The sequence below is a fragment of the Lacerta agilis genome, chromosome 4 (assembly GCF_009819535.1).
Source record: "Lacerta agilis isolate rLacAgi1 chromosome 4, rLacAgi1.pri, whole genome shotgun sequence".
Classification (NCBI taxonomy): Eukaryota; Metazoa; Chordata; class Lepidosauria; order Squamata; family Lacertidae; genus Lacerta; species Lacerta agilis.
This window is the reverse complement of record NC_046315.1, coordinates 12,734,221-12,756,845: the sequence shown is the minus strand read 5'-3', so window position 1 is coordinate 12,756,845 and position 22,625 is coordinate 12,734,221. Positions and strand designations below refer to the sequence as shown.

The 22,625-nt window shown below is 46.3% G+C and overlaps 1 long non-coding RNA gene across 1 annotated transcript; it reads right to left on the bottom strand.

Moving 5' to 3' along the window:
- Positions 1-8,007: 8,007 nt before the first annotated feature.
- On the bottom strand, positions 8,008-21,310 carry LOC117045225. Its single transcript, XR_004426413.1, has 3 exons — positions 19,971-21,310; positions 17,643-17,645; positions 8,008-8,025 (listed from the first exon to the last, which is right to left on the bottom strand). It is a non-coding gene; the product is annotated as an uncharacterized LOC117045225 (long non-coding RNA).
- Positions 21,311-22,625: the final 1,315 nt, after the last annotated feature.

Here is a 22,625-nt window from a genome sequence, read left to right as displayed (position 1 = left end):
GTCTTCAGAGCTTTAGAAACTGCAAAAGCAGGTTTGTGTGAACCATGTTAGGGAAGACCTTGCTTCCCTTCGAAGAAGAAGAAGAAGAAGAAGAAGAAGAAGAAGAAGAAGAAGAAGAGTTTGGATTTGATATCCCACTTTATCACTACCCGAAGGAGTCTCAAAGCGGCTAACATTCTCCTTCCCCTTCCCTTCCTCCAGTCCCCCACAACAAACAGTCTGTGAGGTGAGTGGGGCTGAGAGACTTCAAAGAAGTGTGACTAGCCTAAGGTCACCCAGCAGCTGCATGTGGAGGAGCGGGGAAGCAAACCCGGTTCACCAGATTATGAGTCTACCGCTCTTAACCACTACACTAACACATGGAACCCTCAGGTGGACAGACCCTGGGGAGGCCATCCCAACCAAGATGAATCGGACGGTAGAGCATGAGACTCTTCATCTCAGGGTTGTGAGTTCGAGCTGCACGTTGAGCGAAAGATTCCTGAATTGCATGGTGGTTGGACTAGATGGCCCTCATGGTCCCTTCCAGTTCTGCAATTCTATGAGGGATCCCAGAATGCAAAGCTGTCTCACCAAGAAGGTTCTTTCACCTGCTGGGCTGAGTTCTGCCTCCGCCGTCAGAGGGATCGTGCCACTGAATACCAGTTTCTGGGAATCGCAGGTGGGGAGAGGGCTCTTGTGTTGAGGTTCTGCTTACATTACGGCATCCACTTGGCTACTGTGAGAACAGGATGCTGAGAATCAGCATTTTGAATTGGGTCCAGATGTCAATGGGAAGCTCCCAGAGAAGCAATATATTCCCTGTTAAATAAATGCAGTGTTTATTTCTTTAAATGGGTGGGTGCGCCCTTCATGGGACAGTTTGCCAGGCTGCACAAAAGTCAAGTTGAAGTGGCCGCCAGAGGGAGCCCCAGGAACGTCTCAAAAGGATAATGGTTCCTGGAGGAATCGACTGGTTCTCTATAGGAAAACCCAGCACGAGCCAAGACCTTCATGGCGTATCTCAACATATGCAAGTCCTTTTTTCACCACTAACCCCCAACAACAAAAATTCTCACAGCCCAGATATTGTCAGCACAATCCTAGGCGTGTCTACTCAGAAGTAAGTCCCGTGGAGTTTAGGGGGGGGGGATTGCTCTCAAGTAGGTAAGTACAGAATTGTAGCCTCTGGGCTGCATCAATTTACAATGCAAACAATTAGTTTTTCTCAGGACTGTGCATGCTCATCCCTCACCTGCTGTTTTCAAGCTAGTTTAATTCCAAATCCTGCCATCTCCCAAGATGGATATGGTAACCTGATAGATATTTGAAAACCCTCCCCTTGATTAGCTTATCCTTTCGCTTACCACCCACGCCCCAGTGAATAAGGAAGGGAATGGTGATTGTTAACTTGGTGTATGTATGTCCACCCGCAACATCACTGGGCAGGTGTGGACACACCCCACAGTGCTGAGTCCACCTAAATCCATTTTCAGATGGACACTGTGGTAACGCAGGATCAATCTGCACTGAGCTTTTATTTTTGGAAGGAAACTGGTTGATGAAAACGCTCTTCATAAAATACGCAATGCGTCTGGGTTGTGTGTGTGGACTCGGTAGGAGAAAAAAGACCTCGATATACTGGTACATTGCATGTAGAATATAATGTTGAGTGCACGCAGCCAGGGCCGGATTTAGGTTTGATGAGGCTCTAAGCTACTGAAGTGAATGGGGCCCTTTCTATGTCCAGCTGTCCTTTATCAACAACAATTTTTTGCTGTTTTTTTGTATTGAATATATGCTGTATGGTAATTTATGGACCTAATAGGTATCTAAAACCATTTGCACATAACAAAATATGCATTTTGTCAAAGTAATTGATATAGAAACCAGTGATATTTTAGGGAGCAGGCTACTTACAGGTGAAACTCGAAAAATTAGAATATCGTGGAAAAGTTCATTTATGTAAGCAACTGTTTTCATTAGCTACTGGAGTTTAATATATGAGATAGACTCATGGCATGCCAAGCGAGATATGTCAAGCCTTTGTTTGTTATAATTGTGATGATTATGGCGTACAGCTGATGAAAACCCCAAAGCTGAGATTGTTAATTTGGGGTTCTCATCAGCTGCACGCCATAATCATCACAATTATAACAAATAAAGGCTTGACATATCTAGCTTTGCATGTCATGAGTCTATCTCATATATTACCGTATTTTCCAGCGTATAAGACGACTGGGCATATAAGACGACCCCCCAAGTTTTCCAGTTAAAATATAGAGTTTGAGATATACTCGACCGCAGATTCTCCACCCGGCGTATAAGACGACCCCCGACTTTTGAGAAGATTTTCCTGGATTAAAAAGTAGTCTTATATGCCAGAATATTAGTTTCACCTTTTAAGTTGAATTACTGAAAGAAACGAACCTTTCCACGATATTCTAATTTTTCAAGTTTCACCTGTACATCTTAGGAGCCTACGCAAAACAGGGTATAAATAATAAATTATTATTAATTATTACAATAGGCTATCTGCAGGCGCCTACGGTTAAGCTTCAAGGGTGGGAACGTAGTTCAATGGTAGAGCAGATGCTTTGCCCACAAAAAGTTCCAGGTTCAATGTTTGGCATCTCTAGACAAGCCTGGGAAAGACCGACCCCTGTACCTGCCTGTATAAGGAGAACATGGTTATCTTCTGCCTGCGTGATTCAACCTTACACGTGTTTCCCTTTTCTCCCGAAAAAGCAGAAATCCAGCAAGCAGTGTATTTCCCTTTCTCTACATCAGAAGAAAACTGCTGGATTTTGTCTACCTTGCAGGCATTAAAAAACAAAGGAACCCCGCATGGCGGGGGGAGGGGGAGGGGAGAGAGAGAGAGACCCACTTGACTTTTATAAGTGTTTTAATAGTGTCTGGGTTGATGCTGAAAACATCCTCTTACATCCTGCAAAATAAATAATTGTTAACTGAAGACAAAGAGACGCATCAGCAGGAAATGGAGGTTGATAGAATACTAATGACCATTTAAGGTGATTGAGTCTTAACCATGATAAAAATACATTCAAGGCTGACATCTTTATCAAGAGCGATTAAATGCTGAAGTGCTCAGAGTAAGAGGAGGTAGAATGCAGAGGGATGGAGAGCGGCAGAGATAAATAAGGGCAAAGAGGGAAGGATGAGAGAGCCAAGTGGGGTTTTCCTGTTTAGTTCTTTTAAAACATTCCACATCCCCTTATCGAACCAACAGAAGATCACAGTTAAGAAATCTGGGTGGGTGAGGAAGTCTGTCTGAATTAGAAAATAATATCAGTCAGATGCAAACCTGGTAATAGTACAAACAAAACCCAAAGCAAAAAAACTGGAGGCTGGAGAAACTTTGGGCTATGTCTGGTACTGGATAAAGAAATACCAACTTATTTTCTGTTTCTTGTTATAATTTATTTTTCATTTCACATTTCACATCAAACAAAATAATTTTGCACTGAATTTCAATACCACATTTCAACCTCCCTTCCTTTCTGCGGTTACAGGTAGGTGGCCGTGTTGGTCTGCCGTAGTCGAAACGAAATACCGGTGAAAAAATTCTTTCCAGTAGCATGTTAGAGACCAACTAAGTTTGTTCTTGGTATGAGCTTTCATGTGCATGCACACTTCTTCAGATACACAGTGTATCTGAAGTGAACCTGAAGAAGTGTGCATGCACACGAAAGCTCATACAGTACCAAGAACAAACTTAGTTGGCCCCTAAGGCACGGGTGGCGCTGTGGGTTAAATGGGGTTGCTCGGTCCCAGCTCCTGCCCACCTAGCAGTTCGAAAGCACATCAAAGTACAAGTAGATAAATATGTACCGCTCCAGCAGGAAGGTAAATGGCGTTTCCGTGCGCTGCTCTGGTTCACCAGAAGCAGCTTTGTCATGCTGTCCACATGACCCGGAAGCTGTACGCCGGCTCCCTCAGCCATTAACACGAGATGAGCGCCGCAACCCCAGAGTTGGACATGACTGGACCTAATGGTCAGGGGTCCCTTTACCTTTTTAAGGTGCTACTGGAAGGAATTTTTTTTTATTTTGTTTTTCTGCGGTTACTTATGTTTATAATATATTTGCTGCATCTCCAAGTGAAACCTAATTATTATTTATCCAATATTACAAAATTAGTTTTATATCACTGCATGTCTTTACATTAATCCTGCTAATGATTTGATCTGTTTAAATTCATTCTTAAAATATTCAGTAAACAATTTCCATTCTAAATTAAAAACTCTTGTCATCTTGATTTCTTATTATTCTGGTAAGTTCTGCCATTTCTGCATATTCCAACAGTTTTTGCTGCCATTCTTCTTTGGTTGGGATGTTTTCTTTCCCATCTTTGGGCTAAAATAATTTGGACTGCCGTGGACGCATACATAAAATATTTTTTATCTCTCACCACCAAGATAAAGAGAACCCACACAAGCGACGCTGACACAAAACCCCACACATACACTAAGAAACATTGTCTCCCCACCCCACCCCGCTCACCATGCCCCCTCCACCTCTTCCCCCCTTTTCTTCCTAATGTAACACTAATGTCTCAACAAATGAAACTGACCTGTAGAAGAACTCCTCACCCACAATAATACAACAATAGTACTTAACATGGACACCGGTACCACAGCCTGCAATTAACCCAGATGCCAACTTTGCATACACCCGGACAACACCATTACTGGCCCCAACAACATCAAACATACCATCTCAGGACTATTTAATTGTTCATCTTCTAACATTGTGTATGCCATCAAATGCCAACAGTGCCCTTCAGCTCTCTATATTGGACAAACAGGTCAAACCCTACGCCAAAGGATAAATGGACATAAATCTGATATCAGGAATCACAAGACAGAGAAACCAGTAGGAGAACACTTCAGTCTCCCAGGACATCCTATACAAGATCTCAAAGTAGCTGTCTTACTACAAAGGAATTTCAGAAATAGACTGGAAAGAGAAGTGGCTGAATTGCAACTAATTATCAAACTTAAAGCCATAGAGAGACCTGGTCTGAACAAAGACATTGAATTCTTATACATGACAAAGCTATCTTTAGCCATCTCACCCCTTGCCTTTTCCTGTAAGACCAATTGCAGTCATTAACAGTCGTCAACAGGTTTTCCACACCTATCAGCCAATCACCCATTCCCACCACCCTTCTGAGTAATACCCCTCCCCACCCTCTCACTATATATAAGGGTCTGGTGACTTCTGTTTCATGTATCTGAAGAAGTGTGCATGCACACGAAAGCTCATACCAAGAACAAACTTAGTTGGTCTCTAAGGTGCTACTTAGAAGGGGAAGAAATGTGAGAGATTTTACTTTCTTGGGCTCCAGAAAGTGAGAGCCAGTTTGGTGTAGTGGTTAAGAGCGGTAGACTCGTTATCTGGGGAACCGGGTTCGTGTCTCCACTCCTCCACATGCAGCTGCTGGGTGACCTTGGGCTAGTCACACTTCTCTGAAGTCTCTCAGCCCCACTCACCTCACAGAGTGTTTGTTGTGGGGGAGGAAGGGAAAGGAGATTGTTAGCCGCTTTGAGACTCCTTCGGGTAGTAAAAAGCGGGATATCAAATCCAAACTCTTCTTCTTCTTCTTCTCCATGATCACTGCAGATAGTGACAGCAGTCACGAAATTAAAAGACGCCTGCTTCTTGGGAGGAAAGCAATGGCAAACCTAGACAGCATCTTAAAAAGCAGAGACATCACCTTGCTGACAAAGGTCCGTATAGTTAAAGATATGGTTTTCCCAGTAGTGATGTATGGAAGTGAGAGCTGGACCATAAAGAAGGCTGATTGCCGAAGAATTGATGCTTTTGAATTATGGTGCTGGTGGAGACTCTTGAGAGTCCCATGGACTGCAAGAAGATCAAACCAATCAATTCTGAGGGAAATCAGCCCTGAGTGCTCACTGGAAGGACAGATCCTGAAGTTGAGGCTCTAATACTTTGGCCACCTCATGAGAAGGGAAGACTCCCTAGAAAAGACCCAGATGTTGGGAAAGATGGAGGGCACAAGGAGAAGGGGACAACAGAGGATGAGATGGTTGGACAGTGTCCTTGAAGCGACTAGCATGAGTTTGGCCAAACTGCGGGAGGCAGTGAAAGATAGGGGTGCCTGGCATGTTCTGCTGCATGGGGTCATGAAGAGTTGGACACAACTGAACGACTGAACAACAACAAATGGCAGACCAACACGGCTACCTACCTGTAACTGACCTGTAGAAAATGTAACTTGAAAAAAGAGACATTGCACATACTTTTGTAAACCAAGAAATCTTCAATAATATATATATATATTTAAAAGATCAGGCTTTGCTTCTCAATCAAACAATCAATAAGTTGTTATATTGCTTGGGTATCTCAAATCCTATTATTCCCCAAAGAAAAGCCTCTTAAGAAAAGGTTATCTTAAGAAGAAATGCCAACTTTAATTCCATCAGCACATGGGTAATGCTGCTAAATTGCATCTCGCATCTGTTTTTCAAAATGACATGGCCATGGGATTATAAATCAGTGTTTGTAACAATTATGATTCAAATATGTGCATTGTTCACCCACCAGTCTCTTGCCTAAGATTCAATTGACTGGAGCAAACAGGGCTCCTACGTGAGTTCTGTTAATTCAATAAAGGTTCTTGAGGAGGCAGGCAAGGAGGAAGAGGCAGCCCAATATTTTCTGATGCTTGAGGCCAAGGACAAAGGGGCGTCCCTGGCCATTCCCCATGCAGAAACCAACGGGAGAGGCCGAGGAGTCTTACTTTATCGCTGGTCACGGGGCAATGAGTGTCCTCTACCTGGGGGCAGCAGGCTAGCTTAGATGTCTCAGAGGAAATGTGGGGCGTGGGAGGCTACATCCTCTGCCAGGAATGTGAGAAAAGAAATCATGGTCTATTGTCTCCTCCAGCATTGGTCTTTTAACTTGTGGATCAGGAACGGAAATAGATAAAGGCAGAAACTGGTGTCAACAAAACTCTTCAAAGTGTTTGCATCAGAAGCACTGGGTGTGTGTATGTCAACGTTTGACCTTCGCATCAGGCAACAAAAGTCTTGTGCCGCCACCGTTTCCGTGCTAAATCAATGCAGTGCCTGACCTTTCTTCGCTTAAATAGGCTTAAGTGCAAGGATACAGCTAGATCCTTAAAAATCTCAGGCCACAGACCGAGGACATGAATTTGTATACACTTTAAAAGGTAAAGGGACCCCTGACCATTAGGTCCAGCCGTGTCCGACTCTGGGGTTGTGGCGCTCATCTCGCATTACTGGCTGAGCGAGCCGGCGTACAGCTTCTGGGTCATGTGGCCAGCATGACTAAGCCGCTTTTGGTGAACCAGAGCAGCGCACGGAAACGCCGTTTACCTTCCCGCCGGAGCGGTACCTACTTGCACTTTTGACGTGCTTTCGAACTGCTAGGTGGGCAGGAGCTGGGACCGAGCAAAGGGAGCTCACCCCATCGCGGGGATTCAAACCACCGATCTTCTGATCAGCAAGCCCTAGGCTCTGTGGTTTAACCCACAGTACCACCCGCTTTGCATGTGCTTAATTATATGTACAGGGGCAAATTTAGGCTGACTTTCAAAGGATTAAGCTGCTCTGCAAGTGACAGGGGTTAAACAAAAAAGGGGAAAGGGGCTGGAGATTTCCCCAGTGCAGATGATCTGGGGTTTTGCACACCCAATTCTGCACTGGACCACCCCTTAACAACATCCCTGGTTTAAATGGCATGAAGAAGAAGAAGAAGAAGAAGAAGAAGAAGAAGAAGAAGAAGAAGAAGAAGAAGAAGAGTTTGGATTTGATATCCCGCTTTTCACTACCCGAAGGAGTCTCAAAGCGGCTAACATTCTCCTTTCCCTTCCTCCCCCACAGCAAACACTCTGTGAGGTGAGTGGGGCTGAGAGACTTCAAAGAAGTGTGACTAGCCCAAGGTCACCCAACAGCTGCATGTGGAGGAGCGGAGACACGAACCCGGTTCACCAGATTACAAGTCTACTGCTCCTAACCACTACACCACACTGGCTCTCATGATACTGTTCATTGCTGTTTTTTCCTGAGAATTTTTCGACTTTCTGATAATAATGATCATTTTTCGTTCCTTCTCTTCTCTTAACCCACACAAAGCTGCTCTTTCCCTAAAGCGTTCAAAGATCACAAAATGTCAGAACTTCAAAGAGCTTTTAAAAATATATATATAAAAATCAGACATACCCTTTGTCGTTTCTCTTAGCTGGACAATTTGATGAGGCACCTATTTCACCTTTTAAAAGCCATGAAGTTCCAGCCACCGTAATGAGCTGAAATAACTTGATGGGACAAAAATCAAAGGCATATATTAGCGGAGGTGGGGGGTGTGTGTGCTGCCCTAAACCTAAGATACCTATTAATTGCAGAGCAATATCCATAGGATCAAGAGGAAAATGTGAGGTCGGATTTGCTAAATCCTGAAACGCTCATCTCGGTTTATCATGCCTGGTAATAGGAATATAGAGCAGCAACATCTGAAGTAAGAAGTACAGGCTGCAATGCTATGCCTCTTTCCATCTGAGGGCCACATTCCATTCTGGGCGATCTCCTGGGGGCCGGAGGCGAAACTGGAGGTAGCTAAAGATTTACTAGGCTTACACACTCAAAACACCCCTCTCTACGTTATCAGAGTACAAGATTGCATTCCTGCCCGGGGGTGGGGGGACGCTGCAGGAAAATCCAAAGCAGGGTGTGGCTCAGAAAGGTGTGCTGCCTACAGGGAAAGGGCCAGATGGAGAGGGCCACATATGGCCCCTGGACCTGAGCTTCCCCAACCACAAGCCAGCAATGGGAGGGGCCACAGCCAGTGGTGGGTGGGACCAGGGCCAAATGTGGGTGGGCCATCCCCTTCCCCTCCACCTGCCATTCCATTTTCTCCCATCCTTATCCCACCCACCCGAAATTAGACTGGGGGCCACGTGAAATGAGGCCGGGGGCCACATGTAGCCCTCAGGCTTTCTAGAACGGGAGCACTCACTGGTGTCGGACGGGAGGCCAATTCTTCCTTCCGCCAAGGATTTCTTGATGCGCACCCAGATAATTACCTACAGAGACATAATCAGCACGAACCTCTTCCTTAGTTGAGATTCCTGCATTGCAGGGGGTCGGATTACATAATGATGATGATGATGATAACCTGACCCTCCAAGTGTCCCTATTTTCCAGGGACAGCCCCCGATTTACAGAAGCCGCCCCAGTTTCTGATTTGATCCCGGAATGTCTCGCTTTTCCTACCCTATTTTCACCAGAGAACTGTTGGAGGGTATGTGATAACAATAATCTCTTATGCCCCAGTCACTTTGGGCAGCTTCCAACAAAAATACAGAGGGGGGGAGGGGGGTGGGGGGTGGGAAACCCAAGCATTAAAAGCTTCCCAAAACAGGGCTCCCTTCAGATGTCTACGAAAAGTTATAAAGCTGTTTACAGGACTCCCAGGGTCCATTCTAACTCTGCAATTCCATAAGTCTATGATTCCTCTTATCAGTCCTGAGAAGCGTGGCAGACAATAATGAGGATGTCGAATCGACCACTTTCCTTGCCATTCCGGACAAGATGGGCTGCAATCAGATGGTGGCCTCTGACAACATTGACATATTGGCAGAGCTGCTGTCTGCTTAGCTGTCAATAAGCTGCTCTGCGAAAGATGGCTGCCCATTTATTTGAAAGCTGGAGTGCGGTGAAACATTGAGTGTGCAATGTGAAGCCATGGCATTGTGTCATCACCACTAGTGTGGGATGCCAGCGCCCCTCCAGGGCAAGGAAAGTATTGTGCTTCTAAAGCAAGTATTGCGCCCCCTAGCCAGACCCTCCATGTGGCGCTGCTGCTGCTGCTGCTTCCAGACTGAGTGGGTGGTCCTAGCGCTGTGTTAAGTCTATCCAGGGAGGGTTCGGATTCAAATCACATGCAAAAATTGTGTGTTAGGAGAACAGCACACCGAAATGCTGGCAGATTTCCCCAGGAGTTGTTGTTGTTGTTGTTGTTGTTGCTGCTGCTGCTGCTGCTATTGCAAACTGTGGAATTGTGGCAAGCTGAGCTCAAGACTAGAGTAACGAAAAATTCAGAAAAACTGAACCGGGCTGGCGAATCCATGCTTACTCGAACTTCCTGCCCCCTTAACTGCTGGGGCCTCTCCTGAATGGGTAACAGTTAGGTTTTCTCCAAAAAGCATTCATTCCTTTCCCATCTATTGCCAAGGGCAGGATTCCGGATGATTAAATAAAAATAAAAAAGCACCCTGTTTTGTTCCTATTCTTCCTGTTAAAACAAGCAAGCCCCATGGACCTTGGAGGTGAGAAGCTCTTTAATGTCCCACCGACAAGGATCAGCACATGCTGTTCTTTCACACTTGCAACCGGAACCGTCCCACGATCTCCAAAAGAAAGTCCCGTGTGCTTAGAGACTGAATGAGAATCCCCTGATGGTATCACAAAGGATCCCTTTGCCAAAATTCAGCCAGCTGAGCATTGGTCTCCGAAATACTGCTGCCGGCTCCGGCACCTGCATTATCCTTGCCATTTTTCTAAATATATTTCCACACACATCTGGTGCCTTCCAAATGTTTTGGACTGAGATTCCCATCAGCCCCAAACGGCATTTTCCTGTGGGGCACACTGCTCCCCACTCACCCTGCCTCCGCACCTGTATTGCATGCCTGCAGGGCCGGCCCACTCATGAGGCAAGGTGAGGCGGTTTTAGGGTAGCGTGACCGGTTTGGCTGCACTAGGTGCTGTGTTGCAGGGGGTGCCAAAACAATGCTGTTGGAAAGGAGCGCTAGAGGCAGGGCCCCCTGAATTTTAGTGTCACACTAAGCGCAGCTTCAGGACAGATCCTGAAGCTGAGGCTCCAGTACTCTGGCCACCTCATGAGAAGGGAAGACTCCCTGGAAAAGACCCTGATGTTGGGAAAGATGGAGGCCACAAGGAGAAGGGGACGACAGAGGATGAGATGGTTGGACAGTGTTCTTGAAGCTACCAACATGAGTCTGACCAAACTGTGGGAGGCAGTTGAAGACAGGAGCGCCTGGCGTGCTCTGGTCTATGGGGTCACGAAGCGTCAGACACAACTAAACGACAACAAGCGCTGCTGAAATTTGAGAACCCAATGTCTGCCACTGCACTGGGGCAACAGATCTGCCCTCCCAGGAGTGCATCATCGGCTGCTACTACTGCAGATTTCGGCTGCAATGGCTGTGCATAACAGCCACTGCTTCCACAGCATGACTAATCATGGTGGCGGCAATGGAAGGTGGATCAGCTCCAGGGTGGCACAGCCATCAAGCCCAATTGTGGCTGTTGCCAGCTGTGAGAGCAGCTCAGGATCCATGGATCCTGGGCTGGCTGCTCAGCCCTCCCTCCTCAGGGTATCTCATTTCAGCACTTTCTGCTGGTTGAATTCCTGCCGACGAGACTTCCACCTGCCCATTCATTCAGCAAGCGGAAGGTAGAGGTCTGGACCAGTGGAATGACACTTCCGTGGGAGGCCAGCTGAATCAGTAGCAAGCGGAAGAATTTGGATAGCAGCCTCGGCTGCGAATCGAAGAGCACTGGGTTCAAATGTCACCTCTCACTGGGTAGCTTCAGTCTAATTCACTGTCTCCTTCAGCCTCCACCCATCTCCTGTCTTGTTGCAGAAATAGAAGGGCAACGATCCTGATCTGCCTTGCAGGTTTGTTGTTTTGATAAGGCAATGGATCAACTCTCCAAAATGTGATGAAAAACCTTAAGTTGACCTTCCAAAATTCATTCTTCTACATGATTATTAAAGGCACAGGGTCCCTCTCCTCTTTGCACCTGGTTTTCAGAGTAGTCACACAAGCTTCCCAACACACACACACACACACACACACACACACACACACACAATGTGTGACCTCATCAGCTAGTATATTCTTTGCTTCAATGGCTAGTAAAGCTTATATGCAGAAAGGACAGACACCGGCAAGGAGAAACACAATCCCACATGACCGTTTGGCAGTGACATTCTGCAAGTCACGTGACTTCTCGATCTCATGCATGTGGCCTGGAGCTGAAGGTGCCAGACGAGGCCCACCTTTGACATTTTCTTTCTGCCACCCCCGTTTTCTCGCTGATGGAAATGTCTGCTGTGTGTGCACAAGCCAGGCGAAAGGGCCCTTTGTTTTTTGCTAATTCGTCAGAAAAGCACAGTGTCGAGCCAGATTTTGATCATTCCTGGTGAGAAGCCAGTTCTCTCCCTCTGCTCACGTGAAAGGCTCTGCAATTGCAGCTCAGTCTTAGTGGGGGAAGGGCTACTGCTCAGGGGTAGAGCAGCTGCGTTGCATAACAGAAGTTTCCCAGTTCGATCCCCGGCATCTCCAGGTAAGGCTGGGAATATCCCCATTGCCTGAAACCCTGGAGGGTTGCTGCCAGCCAGTGTCAGCAATACTGAACTAGGTGGACTAGTGGTCTGACTCAGTAAAAGGTGTGGGAATGTTCAGGGTGGCAGGAGGGGCTGTATTGTTTATTATATTCTTCCTAACTCGCGTTAGCAAGTTTCTTTACTTGGCAAAGTGCATTCCCCTTTACACAGCAGAAAACTAGTTGCAAACTTGTGTGAGTTTCTTAAGACAATACGCAATTCAATCTGACTTGTCCAGATTGGAATGTGTTCTAATATTTTCCTGGTAAGACCCCTTGAATCCCTCCTAAAAGAATAAAGACACACAGTCTTATTCACAAGCAATAAAAAGAAAGTTTACTCATGATCAGGCAGAGCAAAGTGTGTTCCCTGAAGGCAGGCTTAAGTACTATACTAACAGGTTTATCCCATAAGGGAGATGACCTGGGGGACTGCTCGGCTGGCAGTTCATTCCAGGAAGTTCGCAGGACGAAAAGAAGATGGAAAAAAGAGGAGAGTGGCAGCAGAGCCGTCTCATCCATTGGGGCTGGTGGCGCGGCGCGCCAGGGCGCAATGGCCTGGAGGGTGCCTCCGTCCTCCAGCCCCGCTGGCAGCGCCTGCCGGCTGCGCCCTCTGACTCCCGGCAAGGGAGTTGGCCGGCCACGCCACGCCCTCTGGCTGCCCAGCAGAGCACAGGAGCACAGCTCTGCGCGCCCTTCCAGCGCTTCCGGGACGGGAGGCGAGGGCGGCCGGCTCGCGCTCCCGCGCGCATCCGGATGGCGCGGCGCAGCCGGGCGGCGCAGCTGGGCAGCTTGTGCTCCATCGGGTGGGCGGCCGGCTGCGCGCGGAGCGCGAGCTGCCCGGCTGCGCCGCGCCATCCGGATGCGCGCGGGAGCGCGAGCCGGCCACCCTCGCCTCCCGTCCCGGAAGCGCTGGAAGGGCGCGCAGAGCCCCGCGCTGCTCCAGCGCCACGCCCCTCATCCCCCGCTCGCCCACCCCCCTCCCAAGGGGCGGCAAGCGCGGGAGGGGGGCGGCGGAGAGGCGGCATGGCGGGGGCGCCGGAGGGATAGCCGCGCCAGGGCGGCAGATCCCCTTAAGACGGCTCTGAGTGGCAGCATGCCTTGTCCTTTTACCAGGTCTGGAAAGGTCATGCTCACCTACTAGTCACATGCAAGGAAGGATGCCCCAGGCCAGGAGGAACAGGAGGAAGTTTCGACTGGCTGGACCAAACATTCCCCTGCATGACCACTCTAGGAAAACAAGGAATGTTGTACTTGACTGCTCTCAGTGGATTACATCCCACATAAAGCAACTTCCTAAGCCTTCAATATGGAAGGAATCTCTGCACTTGGCAAATGGATGTCAGTTCTGCAGATGCAAAGGAGCCCGTGTAAAAGGTGCTCAGATTTCAGGGTCATGTTATGCAAGCCACATAGCTGTTATCCAAGCTGTACCCTGCGAGGGAATTGTGCCATCTACACCTGTTGAACTCTCATCCTCTAAACAGCCGTAGAAAGTTACAGGAGCTGCATTCTCCACCCCGTTTTGGGTTTTATCATGTCTTAGTATGGTAGGTCTGCAGAACCGGCCCTTGGCTGCCAGCTTGTTCCACGACTTTTTTTGTGACTCCAGGCTCTGGTTCATCTCGGACCAATGCCTGCCCCAGCAACCAACCCTGTAAGTTGGGCCCTGCTTTGCGTTCCATCTCACATGGGTACCAGATTAGCCACCACAAGAAGCAGGACCTTCTCTGTAGTGGCCCCATACGCTTTGCAATGCCCTTCCCCCCCAGCAAAGAGGTTTATACAGATTTCCCCCCCACACACACACAAACAGCCTTAGCATTTTGCCGCTGGGGTTTCATTTGTGGGTTGCGATTGATCTAATGCATTTCAATGAGTTGCATTTCTGCACAGTGCAGTTGGAAGATGTTGCGCTTTTGTTTTAGGAAAAGTGGTGCGGTATAGATGCATTAAAATTAAATAATGCACCCCTCCAAAAAAAAAAAAAACAAACAGAGAGAGAAGGGAAATAGCAACTGCTACAAAAGCAAAAAATAAATAAAAATGAATCCAGCTCCTTTCTTTTCCCTGGTTGGTTAGAAGCTCAGTTAGAGGCCCTCTCTTCTTCCTTTGTGCAGAAAAGGGGGCTCCTGGGGCCCAGGCTTGCCTCTCCCCACTGCCCTATTTCCTGAGAGCTTCTCTTCTCAATGAGAATACACATCTAATATCACATTTTCTCTTAATGCCGCCAAACAGAAGCCACAGCGACCAGGTTCCATATCAAGGACAGGATATGTGTACCTGAAGTTGGCTCTCCCCACAAGAGGTGCTGACAAGAGGCGATGCAGAGAAGAATCTCAAATATGTGTGTCATATTTGCTTGTGCAAGGCGACTTCCAGCTGGGGCCGTGCAAGGCTGCTTCGAGAGTCAAGGCGATGTGGCGGTGCAGGGTAGTTTGGAAACGTGGGCTCGTTTAACAGTCAATTCTGTGCAGTTGTCTTGCCACACCAAGCTCTTCCTGGGGTGGGGAACTTTTTTGTAGACCCAGGGCCACATTGCCTTCTGGGTAAGCTCATGGGGGCCACAAGCCAGTGGTGCACAGGGCCAGAGGCAAAAGTGAAGCAGAGAAATGAATGCCATGTTTACATTCACCGGTACTGCTGCTCTGTTACTTTGCTACTTTGCCGCCGTTCTGTTACATTGCTATTTTGCCGCCGGTTGTTTTTCGGCTTTGCCTTATGCTTTTTTAACGGAAAATTGATTCAGACTGACACTTTTGTACCTTGCCCTGGGACCCGTTTGGCAAAGTGGGCTAAAATTAATAAATGATAGGGGGTTGACCATGGAAGGAGAAGCCATCACATTTGCTAAGTCACTTGAACTTCTCCCTGAGTGGCGTTGAGAGGAGCGGGGGCGAGGTGAACTCCACTCAGAGGAGAGAGTGCAGGTGGACAAGCAAAAGGGTGCCTCATTTTGCTGGCTCAGAATAAACCCACAACATACATCTACAGCTCATTTAAAGCACATGAGGTATTGAAACAAATGTTGCTGTGATTCCTGCATTGCAGGGGGTTAGACTAGATGGGGGTCCTTTTTAGCGTTACAGTTCTACTACTCTACAACTTCCTCCAAAGGCTCCTGGGAACTGCAGTTTATCCCACCCACCCACAGAGCTACAGTTCCCAGCACCTTGACAGATGGCATTTCCCAGAATTCTTCAGGGAAAGCCCACATTCGGTAAATGTCTTTTGTATTGTGTGGGTGTGTCCCCATTATTTCACAGAACATGTAGGGAGAGAGCAACTGACAACTAGAGATAGAGTGTAATGATCCCCATCTTGGCTGCGAGTCCTGATAGACCCGCTCCGTGCCTTGCAGGCTTTCCCCCACCTGACCTGGGAGGGCGGGGACTGGACTGACTCCAGCTACAAAAACTGAGACTGGGGAAATGGCCAGAGATTATTTTGCCGGACTGACTCCAGCTACAAAAGCTGAGACTGAGGAAGAGGCCAGAGACTATTTTTGCATGCTTCTTAGTGCAGACCCAGGTCACCGAGCCTGAGCATCCACCATCCGTCATGAACCACCATTGGCAGCAACGGCAGAAGATATGTTCTATGTTTATGATACTATTTTATTCTCTTGCTAATTATGCTGCTTTACATGTGCATTTCATATTTGATTTCCTTTGGTAATGCTTTCGTTTGAAACATTTAAGATAAAAAAATTGTTAACTTTGCTGCGTTAAATGTGCATTCTGTATTTGACCCCTCCTGTGTGGTGTTTTATTTGCTTTGGAGAAGGAGTTAGCTTGCTGAGTGAAAAGCCATGTTTTACTGTCTTGTATGTTTTGATTATTTTTTATTATGTATTCTGTGCTTTGATTATTTTTGTTATGTACTTTGTGCTTTGTATGCTGTCACTTTGTGTTGTGAACCACCTTGAGACTGATGGGTATAGGGCTGTATACAAATGTAATTAAGTTAATAATAATAATAATAATAATAATAATAATAATAATAATAATTAATGGTTTCCTGTGAATTATGTTTCTTTGAATGTATACTTTTATGTCTGGCTTTCTTCTGGAATTGCTTCCTTTGATGTTTTAATATAGGTTGCAAACCACTTTGAGATTCCAATCCCCTTAAAAATATGAATTGTAGAAATGAAATGAATAATCCCTTGCCCTAGTCCTTGCTTCTGGGAGTATTCATGTGTATTCTGAGTATTCATTTTCCCTGTAGAAAAGAGCTGCTTCTGGGATGTTGTACTCCTGGTTGGAAAAAATAGTGCAATGCTGCTGGCATCAAGATTTGGGTGAGTAAGGGTCCTTTTGCACAGGGCAGCCTGGAAGATGTGGAAGCGAGGAGTTGTCTTAAACTGCAGCCGATTTCCTTGGATTCTCTGCTCGAAGCGGCAACGTCGTTTCTGTTTTATTTATTAAAATTTATATACCTCTTTATTGTTGTTGTTTTCAAAAGTGCTTTACAAAATACAGTAGCACTGGTTAGGGTGGTGGAACATATGATGGGTTTGAAGCTCAGGCTTGCCACTCTCTGGAACTGCACCCATGTGGCTAGGAAGCATGCAAAGCAACATCCTTTTTTTTAAAAAAATGACAAGAAAATGATCAAGCATATTGTTACTGCAGAGGTTGATAAAAACTGTGCTGTATTTGAACATCCTTACAAATGAAGTGTAATTACAATGAGCGCTTTTCATTTCCGGCAGATAACATATAAATATGTACAAAATCCTCTGTCTCTTTCAGTTTTCTCTTGGTTTTCTGCGATACATTCATTTTTAAAAAAAACTGGCACTAAACAGTCACAGGAGTCAGGTGTCTACAAAGAAAGGAGGTGGATGAGGTTTTGCCAAAGGCAAAAAGGTTCTCTCCCCCACCCCCACCCCCATCCTGCTGCCAGATTTCGTTGTAAAGCATCCTTGACTGTCTGTGCCAGAGCGCACCGGAAATAAAAGAAAAGAAAAGAAAAAAGAAGAGCCCTAGCATTATGTGCGAAAGCTACACCTGGTATGTGAACATGTCGAGAAGCAATTTTGGCATTCCAAAGAGGGACCACAATACCTGGGAAAAAATTAAGCACCATTAACACCCTTGACCTCATTAGGGTGGAGTGGAAATAAAGGAGATACATACACAGGGGGAGGGGGAGTTCTCACCTGACACATTCTAATTTGTAGAATCATAGAATTGTAGAGTTGGAAGGGACTCCAAGGGTCATCTAGTCCAACCCCCTGCAACGCAGGAATCTTAACACGCGGTCCCCCATCCAATTTGAAACCACACCGGACCCTGCTTAGCTTTGCAAATGTGCTAGCAGGCTTCCTGGTGAAAGGCTTTACCCTGATGGAAATGTGCTGCTCAGTTTGATTGCTCTGGTCTGGTTTGTAAACATTCACCAGCAGATCTCAGTCTCTGCCGAACATCTGCAAAGTGGGCATCTGCAGGGAGGTCTGGTTGCAGGGTTATAGGATTGCTCTTTCTGGGGGTGCTTGCCTGGCGCTAACTGTAGTTTAATTACCGTATTTTTTGCTCCATAAGACGCACTTTTTTCCTCCTAAAAAGTAAGGAGAAATACCTGTGCGTCTTATGGAGCGAATGGTGGTCCCTGGAGCTGAATTGCCCAGGAGCCAAAAGCAGATTGTGCTTTTTATTTTACAAAGAGAAAAGGGAGTGTTGAAAGGACCCCCCTGAGCAGCTGATCAGAAATAGATCGGGAGAGAGATAAGAGTCCCGGCTCCCTTTCAGCCCCGCCCTCCTTTGTTGAATGTGCTGCAGAGGGAGGTTGTTTGTTTCCCCAGGACATGTGACTGGCTGATTAGATTATCTGTCTGGAAACAGTAGAAATGGCTCCTTTTCCTTAAGATTTTTCAGAAATGTGAGTTAAACCCCATAAAAATGGGGCTTTTCCTCTTTGTTTTTCCCCCTTTGCAAAAGGAGCTTTGCTTTTCTTCCTTTGCAAAAAAAGCTGCAAAACCTTTAGCTGATCCTCAAAAAAAAACCAAAAAACAAACAAACCAGGGCTTTTCCCTTTGCAAAAAAGCTGCAAAGCCTTTAGCTGATCCTTAAAAAAAGGCCTTTTGCCTTTGCAAAAACAGCTGCAAAACTTTCAGCTGATCCTCAAAAAAGCCAGGGCTTTTCCCTTTGCAAAAAAGCTGCAAAACTTTTAGCTGATCCTCAAAAAAACAACAACAAACAAACAGGGCTTTTAGAGGAGGAAAACCAGAAAAATGTTTTTTTCCTGGGTTTCCTCCTCTAAAAATGAGGTGCACCCGATGGTCCAGTGCGTCCTATGGAGCGAAAAATACGGTAATGAATGGCTTGGCAGAACAGCAGAGATCATTCTGTGTGTGACTAAAGAGTTAATTCTTTAACAGTAAGTCAGCTAACCGTGTGTGTATGTGTGTGTGTGTGTGTGTGTGTGTGTGTAGGTTTTCCTTAGCAACCAATCACAGCAACATGACCCTCACTGAGGTAGCATGTGCTCTGATTGGTTGTGTCTTTCTGAGGGTGTTTTTCCTCTGTCCGTTTGGTTGAATGTCTCTCTCTGTCACATACAAGGCCTGAACTAGCCCCAACTGATTTAATGATAAAAAACATATCTAAGAACATTTTTCAAGTCCAGTCCAGATGTGGACTGGGATACACATCTCTGCTTAAAAAACTTGGAAATGGAAGGTCTTCAACAGGTGCCAAAAAAGACAATAGAGAAGATGCCTGTCTGACATGCAATAGGAGTTTCACAGCATAGGTGCTGCCACACAAATGGCCTGATTCAGACATAGATGGAACGGACCTCCTGGTGAGATGGTATCTGCATGAGACCCTCTCCCACCAAACGGTATTATTATGTACTTTTGAATTTTACTTTACTTGTATATCACTTTGAGACTCCCTATTTGTTGTGAAGCAATAAATAAATTTGATAAACAAAAGGGAAGGGTCTCATTTGATAGGCTTTTTTATAGTGGACAGGTGAAAAATCAGAAGTACTTTATTTTCTGGATCTTTCTATCTTTCTCTTTTAACCTCTTTCCTACTCTTGTTATATCTTTCTTTTTCTTTATTTCTCTCCCCCCCTTTTTATGTTTTTATCTAGATGAAGGTTTGGTTTTTTAAAAAAGGAAAATATATTAAGTTTTTTCTCTATAAACTTTAAGAATTTTATTTAAAAAAAGATTGATCAAATATTGTTAATGTCTGCTGGTTTCCTCTTTCATTCCTTTTGTTATATTTGCCAATACGTTTTTTAAACCAAGTGGGAGGGACTAACATTGACCATAGTCTCACTTTTTCACCACAGCTCTCATGCACTTCAGGGGTGTTTGCGAAACCATGGTTTGTACCAAACATCGCTAGATGTGATAACTGCGCCGACATACCATTGTTATAACCATCCCTGCACCTTGGAGGGTTGCTGCACCACATAAATGGGAATACTGAGCAGATGAGAAATGAAGCGAGATATGCAAACCCTGCAAACCATGGTTTGGGGGCAATGTCTGAACTGAGCTGCTTAAATGGGGAGAATCCTGGGGAACAGGCCACCCGCCATGCACAAAGCTGAAGATGCAATGAATCATAAGTTGATGAGCTGCTACTTTGGAACAACAAACAGTTTCAGAGCTTTTCCCTGTGGGCTCTCTTTTTGACACAGACCAACCCAGAGTCTTGCCTGCCAACTGCAGGGGTCAGTGATGCTTGCTGCAGTTCTCTTTTGTGCCTGTAGAGGGCACTGAGGCCAGAAAGTCCACAGTAACTCAGTCCTTTATGTTCCAGATGGGATGGAGGAGAATCTCAATTCGGTTTGCATTTCAATGTGAACTTACCGGTACCTAATTCGCATTTTCAGGAGGAGAATCTCAATTCGGTTTGCATTTCAATGTGAACTTACCGGTACCTAATTCGCATTTTCAGCATCAATATGCAAACCAAAACACAGCCGCCCCTCGAAATCCACATTTTGAAGGATCTTGCAAGTGTGGTTCTCTGGCCAGGTGACATGTACAAAAATGCTTATGCATTTAAATGCACTTATTGGCAGGAAAATGCATTATATTAATGGAAACTGTATTGCAAAAAAATGTGGTTGACAGGGAAGACCGCGTACAAAAATGTGCATGGCGGAAGTTTGCATTAAAACGCTGACAAATTTTCACAGGAATTCCGTTAAAAGAAAATTGCAAAATGATGAGGAAATGTGGAGAACAGAACTCAAGATGGGGAAAATGAGAGATTGCGAGAAACTGAAACGGACATCTTCTCCTATCCCTAACCGCGAGGCACCAGCCCGGCTTCCGAGACTGCGCTGTGCTCTGGAAAAAAACAACTGAACCCTGGACAGATTGTGTTTGGCAATCTTGGTGTGCGAAGGCTTGAATGCCCTTCTCAGTTTGCATCCATTATGCCAAGGGATAGCAGGGCAGTTGAAAGGGGGGGGAAAGGGGGGGGAACCTCACTAAAACTTGCCTGCTCTCTAGTTGCTGAGAATCGCTGGAGAATTTGGGGGGAAACAAGAGGAAAGGTAAAACCACATGAGAAAAATAAAAGACCAGGGATAAATAAAGGTAACAGATCCCACACAGCAAGCAGTACTCAGTAAATTTACTTCTGAACTCCGCATTGGCATGGGCTACCCAGCACGAAAGAAAGAAAGAAAGAAAGAAAGAAAGAAAGAAAGAAAGAAAGAAAGAAAGAAAGAAAGAAAGAAAGACAACATCTGCTTCTGCTGCAAAGCCCACTTAGCCTTGCCTGTCCCTCTAGCTAGAAGGAAACTTTGCTCCTGGCTTGAAGAGACTCGGGGCAGTTGAAATTTGATGCTACTGGGAGGTGCCTCTCGTCTCCTTCAGCTGTTCTCTGGGTAAAGGTAAAGGTAAAGGACCCCTGGACGGTTAAGTCCAGTCAAACAGCTTTCTGGGTGATGTGGCCAGCAGGACTAAACCGCTTCTGGCGCACGGAGGACTGCCAGAGCGCACGGAAACGCCGTTTACCTTCCCGCCGGAGCGGTACCTATTTATCTACTTGTGCTGGCGTGCTTTTGAACTGCTAGGTTGGCAGGAGCTGGGACAGAGCAACGGGAGCTCACCCCGTTGCGGGGATTTGAACCGCCAACCTTCCGATCAGCAAGCCCAAGAGGCTCAGGGGTTTAGATCACAGCGTCACCCGCAGGGACAGGGCTCAGTGGTAGAGCATCTGCTGTTCATGCTGAAGGTCCCAGGTTCAGCCCCCTATCCGCAACTCCAGGTAGGGCTGGGAATGTCCCTTTCCTTTTTTTTTAAAGGTTGCAATATATATTTTTGCAAAAAATTTGTAACCCTAGGGCGAAAACAATGAGAGAGGGAGGGAGTGGCTCCATGAACAATGAGGGCCAACCAATCAGTACTGTGTACAACCTAGCTCCAAAGAGGGAGAGGTGGTTTTGCGATTGACACAAAGGACCAGCCAATCAGCGCTGTGCACAGCCCTGCTCCAGCTAAGTCGGAGGTGGCTTTGTGGGCTAGTCGAACCAACACTGTGCAAATGGTCTGCTTTGGCTGCAAACCAGAACAGGTTAGTGGAGAAATCTGTGCATATGGCCGAATATGGTGGGTGTGTTGCAGTGGTGGACTCGCTTCCAAAATACCCTGCGATTCTTAGGAATTTTAATTCTGAAGCTGTTCTGTGCTCCCACAGACTCTCAAAACCCCCGCTCTGAATATAATAGCTCCCAGAAATAGAAATCAGAGCTGCTGACGCTAAATACATTTCAGACGAAAAGCCTTTTTTTTTTCAGGGAGAACTTGACTGATGCAAAGCATATCGTCTATCTAAGCTATCTCCTACACGGGAGCATCAAAGCTGAGAGTTTTCTTCTCTTGCTTACCTGCAGAAAGCAGCCACGGCGGTGCAACAAAAAACAAAGCCCACAGCCACACTCATGCCTACCCCTGTCTCACTTCAACTTTAAATTGGCCACCATCCCCGGTTCAGCCCCTATCAACGCCGTGCTCTCTGACTTGACTTGGGGGCCAGGATCCCAGGAGCAACAGTTTGCAAAAATCACATGCAAAGCGCACAAGCTCCAGAGCAGGCACCCCCAAACTCGGCCCTCCAGATGTTTTGGGACTACAACTCCCATCATCCCTAGCTAACAGGACCAGGGGTCATGGATGATGGGAATTGTAGTTCCAAAACAGCTGGAGGGCAGAGTTTGGGGGTGTCTGCTCCAGAGCCTC